General features: G+C 43.8%; 1 long non-coding RNA gene across 2 annotated transcripts in view; it reads right to left on the minus strand.

Annotated features, from left to right (window-relative positions):
• The window catches only part of LOC132243556 (uncharacterized), a 57,308-nt gene extending 45,570 nt beyond the window's left edge, over window positions 1–11,738 (minus strand). Inside the window, exon 1 of one of the 2 annotated variants that reach the window (XR_009455180.1) lies at window positions 10,596–11,738. This is a non-coding gene — a long non-coding RNA (uncharacterized LOC132243556). The remainder of the gene's footprint in view (window positions 1–10,595) is intronic. The other variant, XR_009455181.1, reaches the window with a different exon arrangement.
• Between the last annotated feature and the right edge of the window lie 511 nt (window positions 11,739–12,249).

Here is a 12,249-nt window from a genome sequence, read left to right on the forward strand (position 1 = left end):
CCTTTTAGAGGGACAACAGTTTCTGAGTCACATGTCTGTGAAAATCTTCTTGGCATATTTATGTCTATTCAGGCTGGGATGAGACAATGTCCATGCTTTGATGCCTTGAATTTCACTACACATTGAAATCTCCAGAACAAATAGCGCTATTAATTATGGGGCATTGCTTTGATGAATGACACCCTAGAGACAACATCTCATTTTGTCTAAGGGAAGGCAAGTGGGATGGGGAGGTCCTGAGTGTTGGATGATGCAGGAGAAGTCTTGGGTGTTATATGATCAAGGGGAAGTTGCTTCCTCTCTTTAGTGTGCTGTGAAGTCAGTGTCAAGTCAGAGCAGTGTCTGGGCTATGTCATCTCATGATAGAGCCACATCTTCCTAGGTCAGTTTTCCTTTGTCAGAAACATATTCAGCTCTTTGCCTTCAAAGTTCTTAAATATGGTACAATTGTTTAATAGGACATGAGCTATGTAGTACTGCCTACCCTAGAAATTGCCCCTCCCTTTACCAGTTTTCCCTAGCAGCAGCCACCAAACGTGCTAGAGCTGAATGCTGTAGCTTACAAAACAAAGATGGGGCTATTAACTGGCCACTCTCAGTGAGGGGTCCAGCATTTTACAACTCCTTCCTCCACCCCCATTTGAAATAGGCCAAACCTAAGCATGCAGGTGAAGCCATTCACTTGACAAGTTTTGAAGGAAGACATGTTCCTGGGAAAGCTAAAGATGCTCTTTTACAGCTCTGATCAGTGCATGGATGAGTTAGTTCCTTATTGGTTTGTATCACTATATTTTACTACTGGGTGGTCATCATTTGTGTTTCTAAGTTTAAATATGGGTAATTGTTGCAGCACTTGAAATGTTTTGAACAAGCAACAATTCTTGTTGTCTCAACCTAATTAAATACATTTGGGAAGATCTCCAGTTGGCTTCCACTTGAGGGGCTTTAGGCTGGGGGAAAACCCATAAAGCTGACTTAGAAAATTGCTTTCTTTCAGGACAGAATACGCATTTAGATGGATCAGGGATGATTGGTGGGGGGTAGAAACAGAGGGAGGAAAATCAGGAGAGGCTAGCATCAAGATGAGGACAGGATTAAAAAACCAGAGTGCCCATAATCTCAAAGGTACCCAAAAGGTCAAAGAAAGGGGAGAGAACCAAGGTTTTGAGACCTGGCCAACAGGAGTATTAGGAGAGTTTAGTTATGGGGTATTAATGAATAGAAGAATTAGAGTGAGTAAAAATATAGAAATCATCAAGGTAGTGGCTAGAAATAGCTGATTCAGTGAATGAGGAGGTACAGGGGAAAAGAGCTGTGCTGTAATAACTGGAGAAGCAGATAAGTTTTTGGAGGAATGAGGAAACAGGAGGGTATTTGTAGGCAGAGGGGAAGAAACCAGTAGATAGAGGGAGGTACAGTGAGCAGGGTAAGAGTTAGGTCAAGGAAGGTAAATTATTGAAAATAGGGTTGGGCAGAAAATGATTTTCCTGTCAACAAATGTTTTCATGATTTCAAAAGGATTATCTGTTTTCCCATGAGAATGAAGCCAAAACTGTCCAAAGTTTTTCATAAAAAAACCAGAAAACCACTCACACACTCCAGAATAGTCTGGTGCATTTTCCATTGAGCTATGGAGTGGGAGACCAAGGTTCAAGTACCAAATCTTACTTATGTAGAACTTGAACCTTAATCTCATTCTTCTACACCCTTCCTGAGTTCATCAGCCACTCTGGTATTGGCTAGCTGACAGGAGAAACAGGGTCTTTACTTCTATGAAAGCAGGGACTTGAACCTGGGTACCTGACATCACAAGTGATTAGCTTAACACCTGGGATATTTTAACATTGGACTGGAAGGTACCACCTGGGTCATCTTCTGGGGGCCATAGCAGAAGCATTCACATTGTGACCCCTGTCAGGTAATACCTGGTAATACTTGTGAATTCTGCTAAAACTCCAAACCACAATTTTGACCCTACAAATTGACCACCTATAACCAATCATAATGTCTGTGATTCCAGATAGCCATGTATGAGGGATTAAATCCAGATAGGTGCTCAAGAACATCTGCTTTTGCCTAAGAAGGTGAGGCACAGCCACCAGAGAGGAAAGGATGGGGAAGGCTGTGGAAGGTCACCCTGGATTTTGTCAGCATATAATGCAGGTGTGGTATATAGTACTTATGAATGTATATACATGTCTACATGCATGTAATGTGTTCAGCATGTCTATTACATATGTGAACTTGACATATATGTTGCTGTATGTGGAGTATTTCCTAAGTAGATCTGCATGTGTTGCAGCCTCACTTTCACAGGTTTGCAGTTGACTAGTTCAGTTTACTTGATGGATTTTTGTTAATTCTCCCCAAACTCCAGGGTAACTTTCTGCTGAAAAATACAGAGCAGGGCAAGAGCTCTGAAATGCTTTCTCTGACCAAACAAGGAAGTAGAGAATGAAAGCCAAGTGTGACCCCTCTCCAGCTCATCTCTGTTGGGTGTTGAACACAGACCCATAGAGACATCTGTATGAGTTCATGTGAGTCCATGCGTTTGAACGGAGGATCCTGCAGGCAGTTCCTGCCTCCTTTCAAAATATCATCACAATGCCTTAGCCCTCCAGATCAGGCATAGTGTTGCTTCTGGTGCAGAGACAAATATATGAGTCGGAGGGCTAGTTGTTATTATCATAGAACAAAATCTACACTGATTTCATACTGGTTTAATTCCAGTATTCCAGAGGTTTACCTGGTGTAAAATGGCATATCCCCAGTGAGATATTTCAACTGAGTTATTCCTGACATCGTTGGCAGTGACAGTCTTTTACAGTTGAAGATGATCACTTCCACAGGTCAAGTAAAGGGTAGTAGGTAAATCCAATGATGATTAAGAAGGCTGATCATAGAGCTGCAAACTCTCTGGCAGATGCCACAGATGGTGGTTAAAGGGACAGATTTCTTGGTTTTGTTTCCTTTCCTTCCATTTCTGTCCTTTTCCCACCTCCAGGGTGAGACAGTTTCCTCAAAATAAGATGTACCTTCTCTCACAAGGTGTCACCATGTCCCAGATTAGTTTTTCCCAATTGTGATGTCAATGCCACACTTCTTTATGTTCACCTTGACGGTGTCCTTGAAGCATTTCCTCTGGCCCCTACATGTCCCTTGTCCTTGGCTGAGTTAGGAGTGTAACAGTTGTTTTTGTAAACATATATTAGACATGCATACACAATGCCCTGCCTACCACAGCTGATGTTGAATAATCGATATTTCCATATGGGTGGTGTTAGCATCAGTGAGGACACTGGCATTTGGGTGATGATCTTCCCACTTTATGCCAGGGATCTGCCAGAGATAGCTCTGGTGAAGGCATTCTAGGCTTTTCAGGTGGTCCCTGTAGGTCACCCAAGCTTCACAACCATAGAGAAGAGTTGGGGTTACCACAGCATTGTATAATAGGAGTTTTGTTCAAATCTTGATGTTGTGATTGTTGAACACATGATGATGCAGTCTTCCGAGGGCAGAAATCACGCATCAGATCCTATACTGGAACCTCTCATAGATGTTGGCTTTCTTTGAGACATGGCTGCCTAGATATGCAAAGTGTTCAACCTTCTCCAGCTCCTGTCCTGTCAATGAGGATCTTTGCCAGGGAAGTTGATTGGCCCAGAGAAGGCTGGTGAAGCACCTTTGTTTTTCCAATGTTAAGGGCTAGTCCCAGGCACTGGTATGCTTGAGAGAAGCAGTTAAGGGGCGTTTGTAGGTCCTCCTCAGTATGTGCAACAACAGAACAATCATTGGCATACTGAAGTTCCATAATTGAGGCCAATGTAACTTTGGTTTTGGCATGGAGGTGGGAGAGACTGGAAAGATTTCTATGCATCCTGTACTCAATGCCGATGCCATGTAGCAGATGGTCATGGATGTGCATCTTAATGACTTCAGGAAAGATGGAAAACAGAATTGGTGCAATCACACAGCCTGTCATGTTGTCTGAAGATAGTGTTAGTAATGACAAGGTTATGCTCTGCACATTTACTCAGTAAAAGGACCTCCGCATGGATTGCCATCTTGACAGGATGGAGAGGCTTGCATGTACCAATGACCCTAAAAGCAACACCATTGGGAGTCTTGTATTCCTGGTAGGGTCACCCATGGCAGTCAGTTCAAAGGTGAGGTATTAAATGAAGATCAATCTGATCCAACACAACACAAAGACAATCAACAGTGGAGCAGCCAGATGCAGAGACATATTTCGCAACAGCTGTGACGGTAGATGAAGACTGCAGTGGAAGGGTAACCCCAGTTGTCTTGGATCTCCTTGCTACTGGACACAGGCTTCTCTTCTGCCAAGATCCATGAGGCTGTTGATGTGCAAGAGCCTCTTCACATAAAACACATCATGCACAGGCTTCTCCCACTAGTCCAACATCTACTACAATAACCAATACCAATACCCATAACTTTCACAAAGTCCTGTGGCGATCGAGAAGTGGCAATGGGAACAGATTAAGTGATCACCAGGAGTCTCTAGACATGGATCCACATGCAGGGGGTGGTCACATGGTGGTCACTTCACCATTGGTATGAACCAAAAGGGTAATTCGGCAGCTGTAATTATGACTGAGCAATCCTTTTTAAGATCCCTTCTGCTCACCCTGCATGGGGAGAGGTTTAGAAAAGATGTCCCAAACATAGGTTGTCTGACTTTACCTTACCCAATTGGATCGCTACTTCCAGAAGGTTTACTCAAATTGCTGTTGAAACACAAAAATGTCCTTTGCATCCTGGAATGTATGAACCCTACTAGATGATCCAAACAATAACAGACCTGAATGTAGAACAGCTATTGTTGCCTGAGAACTCTCACAGTATAATTTTGATATCACTGTTCTCAGCAAGACCAGATGTGTAGACAAGGACCACCTGAGGGAGGAAGGGGATGGCTATACAGTATTGTCTTCTGGAAAGGGAAACCTGCAAATGACAGGAGAATAGCTGGCATTGATTTCACCAGTAAAAACCGGATTGTCAGCCAAATGATCAAATTCCCTGTTGGCATTAATGAGTGCCTCATGAATCTCCATCTCCAACTGACCAACACTTTGTTTGCTACCATCATCAGTGCATATGCCCCAATACTTGGTGCCGAGGAAGAACAAAAAGAACACTTTTATGCTGACCTGAAGGAAATCCTGACTATCATCCTGAAAAAGGACAAGATCATCTTTCATGAAAATTTCAGTGTGAGAGTTGGCTGGGACTTTAAGATGTGGAGAGGCACCATTGGGAAGGAAGGAGTGAGCAAAGTGAATTTCAATGGCTCCTGACATATACCAGTGAACAAAAGAGAAGGACCAGCCCCTAAATCCCTGATTAACAAACCATGTAAGCACTTCACTGAATCTAGTCTTAAATGTTGGTGAAACTAGACAATAAAGGGATGAGCTAACTGAATGAACCCTAAAGGGCACGAATAATGTTGTTTGGTAATATCTTTTATTGGACCAACAATATAGTTTGGAGAGATAATAGACAAGCTTTAGGGCACAAAATAGTCCTTAGGTCCCAGTGGTGACATGTAGGGGGTGCCCAGGGGTGCACGTGCACCCCCTGAGAGTGCCGGTGCACCCCCTGACCAGCCACGCTTACCACTTAGGCAATGGGCAGTGGGGGCAGATGAGAGCACTGGTGCCCCTCCCACAAGTACTGGCTGATTGCTGCAGCTGCTCCAAGAAGCAACCACAGCCACTCCCAGAAGCAACTGTAGTGATTGGCTGCAGTGACCGGCCATTGTGGAATTGGCCACAGGGGTCTTCCCGGGCATCAAGATCGGCCACGAGGGGACCCTCCCCCACCCCCCCCCGTCAGTGGGATTGGCTATGGGGGGGACCCTCTCCCTGGCCAGTGGGACTGATTGCAGGGGGGGCACATGACCCCCCTGACAAAGGAAGCACCAGTCGCCCATGTTAGGTCCAGTGAAAAACACGATGCTTGAACACTCATGGTCACAGCACCACAATCATACTAATAATGTGGCTGTGGAATTGAAACCTATGCCTACTCCAGGGCACTGTGTTTGAAGGTTTAATGATTACAGTACAACACTTTGATCATTTGAATCAATTTGTAAAGAAACAAGGCAGGGTTAGTTGGCTTGCACTGGTATAATGCTGTCACAGCTCATTTGCTTTTAGTCCCAGAGTTAGCTAGTTAAAAGCTAGCTTAGTTATCTCTGTATTATACAGTAGTGGTGTCTGTAGTGTGGAGACACTTTGAATTTTTGATACCTAAACCACCTATTACAGTGAAATTCACTTATATGGGACCCAAGCTATGGCCTTCCTACTCAGTTCACTCCAGGATAGCTTTTCTCTCGGGCTCTGTAACAACAGCTCGGATTCATTTGCTGATTAAAAATGCCTACCTCTTGTTCATAGGCTTTAGTTCTAGGCAGGCAAGTCTGTACTCTAAGATCCCAAACCCAGAGCATTGCAGGTAGCTGGAGACCATGTTCCGGGTTCCCAATCCCAAAGACTCCATGATGATGGGAGCACTAAAAATATTGGACACACAAGTAGTGATAGACTAATAATGGTGAACAAGCAAATCTGTAAAATAGACTTCAGCAAATATTTCACCATAAATGCTTTATTCCATACATTTAGAGTTTCCCTCTTCTTGTGAATTTCCTGCAGGTTGATTTCTGTGTCCTCAAATCTGTTAATTTCCAGTTCACCATGTATTGTCTGTATTTCGTTTTTGCTCTGTAGAAAGTCAGTAGCAAAGCCCCAAACCTGAACCCAGAGTCTATATCCAAGTTCCCTGCTCATATCAGCAACATATGCAGCTTCTCATAAAGGTGGGAGAAGGTAAAGTGGGAAGGATTTTCCAGACTAATTTATTTAAGAAGGTGACAGCCAACCAATCTTGCAGTTAAATAGTTGAGACCACATTATTTCTACAAGCAAGATATTGTCCATAACTTAACTGTCTCTCATTATATATTTGCCTACTCCCCAGTATAATGGGACCTTACCCTTGGTTGAAGCATCTAGACATTGTGTTAATGCAAATAGATATATAGCCAACCTATATAGTCTGTGGTTGCAAAATTTATTTTAGACTCTAAGCTTGGAATAAAGTGTGTGTGATATTCTGCATCTGTAGACAGCCTGAAACTATAGTTTTGAGAAAAGTCAGCTGCCCAACCCCTCCCCTCCTCCCCCCCAGCCCCATTTGTTGTAATGAAGGTGTTAACTCTGAGACAAAAAGTTGATTTAGATTGATTTCAGTGGGAATTAGGGTCTTAAATGCCTTTAAAAGTCAAGTCTTAACTCCTACAGTGGATCTTAAACCACCCCCCCAAGACTACTCCAGTTTGTGCCATGTGTTGCAAATACAGAAATTTGTAGTACACTCTAAAGTGAAGAATGGGAATGACTTTAAAAATAATGTCAATATAATGCCAATAAAAGCAACACAGGAACTACTGCTGAAAGTATATTTATCTATTTCCTTAATTAATTCATTGAAAATACCATATTTTAATGTAAGCGAAACCACACAATTTCCAGGATGTTTCTCTGTGCTGTGCCTTCCAGAATTTAGGGGCACATGCCACAGAATTTAAATGCAGTTTTCTTTTGAATGTAAAAGACCACCTATTTGCTGTATGCTAAACCAAACTCTCTGGAGGGATCTCTTATAGGCCTCTCTGAGAGGAACAGTATACACCACCTCGTCAGAGAATAAATCAATCAAAAGAACAAACTTCCAGAGGATCGCAGAGGGGGAAAAATATGGCAAAGTTAACCTGTTAAAAAACTGAGCTGTCAGATTAATACATTTTCTATTCATGTTTATAAAAAACAGTGAAGTGTCCTGAAAAATAGCTGGTAAAGAAAAAAGTGTTTTGTTGTAGTGGAATATGGTGATTTTGGTGATTTGTGTTTGTAAATCTTAAACGTAGATGAAAGGAGGGGGCGGGAAGGAGGGATTATGGGCTTCAGAAGCAAACAAAATATATTAGCCTATTGAAATAAATGCAAATATTTTCCAAATAGATATTGGAATAGATGTTGGGATGTCAACTGATCTTAACAAAGTGTGTTTGACTACAAATATAGGCATCTGAGCAATATGAGTCTATTCCACTGAAGGTGCTTAAAAGCTTAGTTCTTCTCTTTGACTGATTTTTCTAGTTATTGAAACAACTTGGATACTAAGATTCAGAGCTAGTCACGGAGTTCACCAACAAACTCATTATATTTTAGATCTGAGCTGCATTTCTGCCAACAGTCTTCTTTTTTTGACAAGCTGAGAATCTCTTTTCTCTCCTCAGCATTTTACCTTACTGTCCGGCAAAGAGAGAGAGAGAGGAAACAGGATTTCAGCTTTGATTTCTTTGCAGCGACATGCAGACAGAAGCAGTTCATGGAAATCCTGCACAGCAGAGGTTAATGTGACCCACATATAATTGTGTGAAAAGATGCCACTCTGCGCCTTTGTCAAAGAGGCTTCTTGTTACAGCCCTAGCTATCTAGTCCCTAACCCCTTCAGCAAAGCACAGTTTTCTTGCATTAAATCACCACTGCCCTCTTGCCAGCTGCTTAGAGTTTACACATTATACAGAGGAGATTTATTATATATATTTATATATTTTTTAAAAGTGACAGATTGTCTACTAACATATATGGGTTTGTCTTGAAATGAACTACGTGCATGTGATGGCCAAACCAACAGACGTTGTGTGTGTGTGTGCACGCGTGTGTTGTGTGCCTGCGCAGTTTGTATTTTTCTTCCCTTCTATTGGAAATCGGAGAGGCTGGGACACTCAAGCTTTTGATGTCGCTTCTCTCTGAAATATTCATGATGAGTTGAGGACCTTGTTTCTTTGATACCTGCCATTTATTTATGTGCCGCTGATGATAACTGCTGCTAAGTACATATGTCAGTGACATGGTTGAGTGAGTTGGATGATAAGGAGATGAAGGGCAAGGGAGGGGAGGAGAGTGTGATAGAATAAGATGACTTTATAAACTCTTAGGGCATTTTAGGAGACTGCCATGTCCTTTTATTCACCCCACTTTGTTCTTGTGAATAAAGCCTGTTTTCTCTGATTCCTCCTCTGCTTTTCCTCTGTGTTGGAAATATGCTAGTTTGCTGCTGCTTCTTAAAGATAATGACTGGCTTGCTGTCAAATTAACTGTTAATGAATTAGTCAGTTACTCTGGTAGGTAAAAGAAAGAAAAATAGGCCTGTGGAACTAGGAAGATCCATACAATTCTTCCTGGGTCAGGAGCAGATATCTTACAAGTCATTGAGACAGACTTAGGATAGCAGGGTTGCCAGATGGCTGACAGGGGCACACCATAAGATATGTAAAGATGAAGGAAAATGAAAATGAGGGTAGGTGGGTAGGAAAGTACTATACATCCCAGAAATGTTTGAAATTTGAGTGGGCAAGTCTCAGTGATCTTGGGTGATTTCATTACTTGGAGGGACTCTAGCATAGTTATCCTGCTGTGGGGCACACTTATCTACTACCATTTAAGAGATGGGTAAGAACATGACAAAATATATGGAAAAAATTAGCTTTGGTGTATACCTACTAAGGTTTACTATAAATTCCTTGTCACACTGATAGGCTTAGTATAAGGGCTACTGGACAGACAGATTATAGATAGGGATCAGGAGAGATACACCAAGGATAAATTGGGTTCCTTTTGACTGTGAGTCTGTTCATTGAATTTAGAAGGTCAAGCATACAGAGAACAGTGTAGCATGGAGATCTTGAACAGAGGGAACAGGTCTTTCAAGCACTAGGTGTATTGATAGAGGACCTTCATCCCCGCCTGTGAGGATGGGAGGTCTGAAGGTTAAGGATATGGAACAGAACATCATTTTGAGTTCTCCATTACTTAAAATGGTTGAGAGAGTTAAAAAAGTAGCATGTCCCTCTTAGAGCATTATTTTTATATAAAACCATCTCTCTTTCTCTCTCTCCTCTTTCTTGGCTTTCATAATTTTCCTGTAACTCGAGTACACCCAAGGGTGTGCTCTATTCTCAATCAGATGGGATGGGTAGTCAGGAGAGGGTGCCGTGAGAGGGATGCCAGAATTTCGAACAGATCCCTCTTTCCTCTGCAGAGTTAGCCCAAGCCCAAAGTTCTTAACTATATACAATTTATTGAGTTATAATATACATAATCATAAAGCTAAATATCATATGCATATATTTACACAGTGAACATTAACCAATAACTAAGGTCAAACCCTAAATAACACTACTTACCCATTACAATAAAATAATTTTAGCAGCATCAATGCAATACCACATCACAATATAATATTTCAATTACAAAATATAAGGCACAAACAGGAACAATCTTAATAACACCTGTTCCTTAATATGGTCCCTGACCCATGGCAAGAGATAGTCCTCCTTCCAATGGGGCCCCTTGGGGGGTGTCCAGGAAGCACCAGGGGCCCCTCTCCTTAGGGCCTTGACTAGGGGGGGCTGCTCACCCAGCCCCTTCTCTGGGTTTGCCCACCCCAAATGTCTTTCCCCTGTGGGACCCAAGGGCCCAATGACTCACATTCCTTCAGGTGGTGGTGGTCAGGGCGCAGCTCGATGGGGTCTCCTCTGCTGGAGTGCCTCTCCAGGCCTCTCCCGTACCGCTGGGCTCCTCCCCACCCTGTGCCCCACTCTGGGCACCGAGGGCTCAGCTCCTCTCAGCTGCTGCACCACTGCTGATGGCTTCTGGGTGCTGGGCCTCACGCTGCAGCATTACCATTTCCCCATGCCCTGGCTTGGCACCAAGAGCTCTTTTAGCACAGGCTGGACCTTTCAGTCTCTGGCTGTCCGTCCTTATGCCGAGTGGCTAACCCAAACAGCCTCCACTGCTCCCTGGCACCGCTCCCTTGTGCGTTGCTTGTGCACCTCCCTGCCCAGCCTCCTGCCAGGGTTACTCACAATGATGCCTGAGTTGCCCTGCCATGGCTCCCAAGGCTCGGGCCCGTGTGCCTCCCTGCATACCATATGGCCTGCTGGCCCTCTGGGGTTGCAGGCTTGAGCCACTGCTTGCAGCTCCCAAAGGCTGGGCTCCATGCACTGAACCATGTACCGTGATGGGCCCCAGTGGTCTCACGCCGCTCCCAGGACTGGGTCTCCACGCACCATCCCTGTGCACCGTCAACAGCCCGAGTGGTCTTGCACCACTCCCAAGGCTGCTCCTCCAGTGGCAGCTTCAGGAGCCTTGGGCCTATTGCCCACTGGGAGAGAGCTCCCAAGCTTTTCTTGGCTCCACTTTTCTTGAATCCCTCGCTGGATCTGCCACTGGTGCTGGGCACGCATCTCCTTTTATACGTGCCGGGGCTCCTCCCCTGAAGTCTTCTGGACCTGACAGCTTACAGTCTTCAGTCAGGTCTGGGGGAGCTCTTCTCCCCCTCCCCTCAGGAAAGGGGCATGACTCTATTTCTCTTGCTGCCTCCTGATTGGTGGATGGGCTCCACCAATCAAAACAGCAGGATCTCAAGCCTGGTTCTCAACCCAAGCTCTGAAAGGGGAGCTTCCTACATTCCTTTGAGAAGTTACACCTGAAACGCAGATGAATAATTGTGTGAAAGCGTCTGAAGCTGGGCATCTCTGAAGTTGGGCATCTCAGAAAATGGTGGAAAGAAAGAGGACTTAGAAGGCAGGCCTAATATAAAAAATGAGGAAGAGGCCTTTGTATGTGTTCCTTGAACTGCAGCCATTCTAGAGAGACAGGCAATAATGTGGCATGGAAAAGGGAGTTGAGTCTGGAGAGGTATTTATTTAAGATGGATATCAAATCTCAGAATAGCAAGTGGGAGTCTATTTCAAGGGAAGAACAGGATGTTGCCAGGAGGGAGGGTGGCTGACCAGAATGATTTACTGTGAGAGATCACTTGCAGGAAGTCAGTGGAGATATGGGACTGTATAAAACACAGGCCAAGGACCCAGGGTGAGGACAAAGGCTAATGCTCTCTGAGGTTCTAGTTCCTCAAAACAGGGCTAAGTAGGGAACTGGGTGGTCTCATATCAGGGCCATCCTTGGTGGTCCCATGTGCTTATGCTCCAGCCAGTTTCCTTATTCCTGTGTGTCTTTCACAACAGTTCAGCCTTCTCTTGGCTCTGTTATATAGGTTCATGCCATAGAAAGATGCATAAAAATGCTACCGTGGTTGAAAGAGATTTCTAGTCCTTGTCAGGGCAGGAGTAATTTGGTG

The sequence above is a fragment of the Alligator mississippiensis genome, chromosome 10 (assembly GCF_030867095.1).
Source record: "Alligator mississippiensis isolate rAllMis1 chromosome 10, rAllMis1, whole genome shotgun sequence".
NCBI lineage: Eukaryota > Metazoa > Chordata > Crocodylia > Alligatoridae > Alligator > Alligator mississippiensis.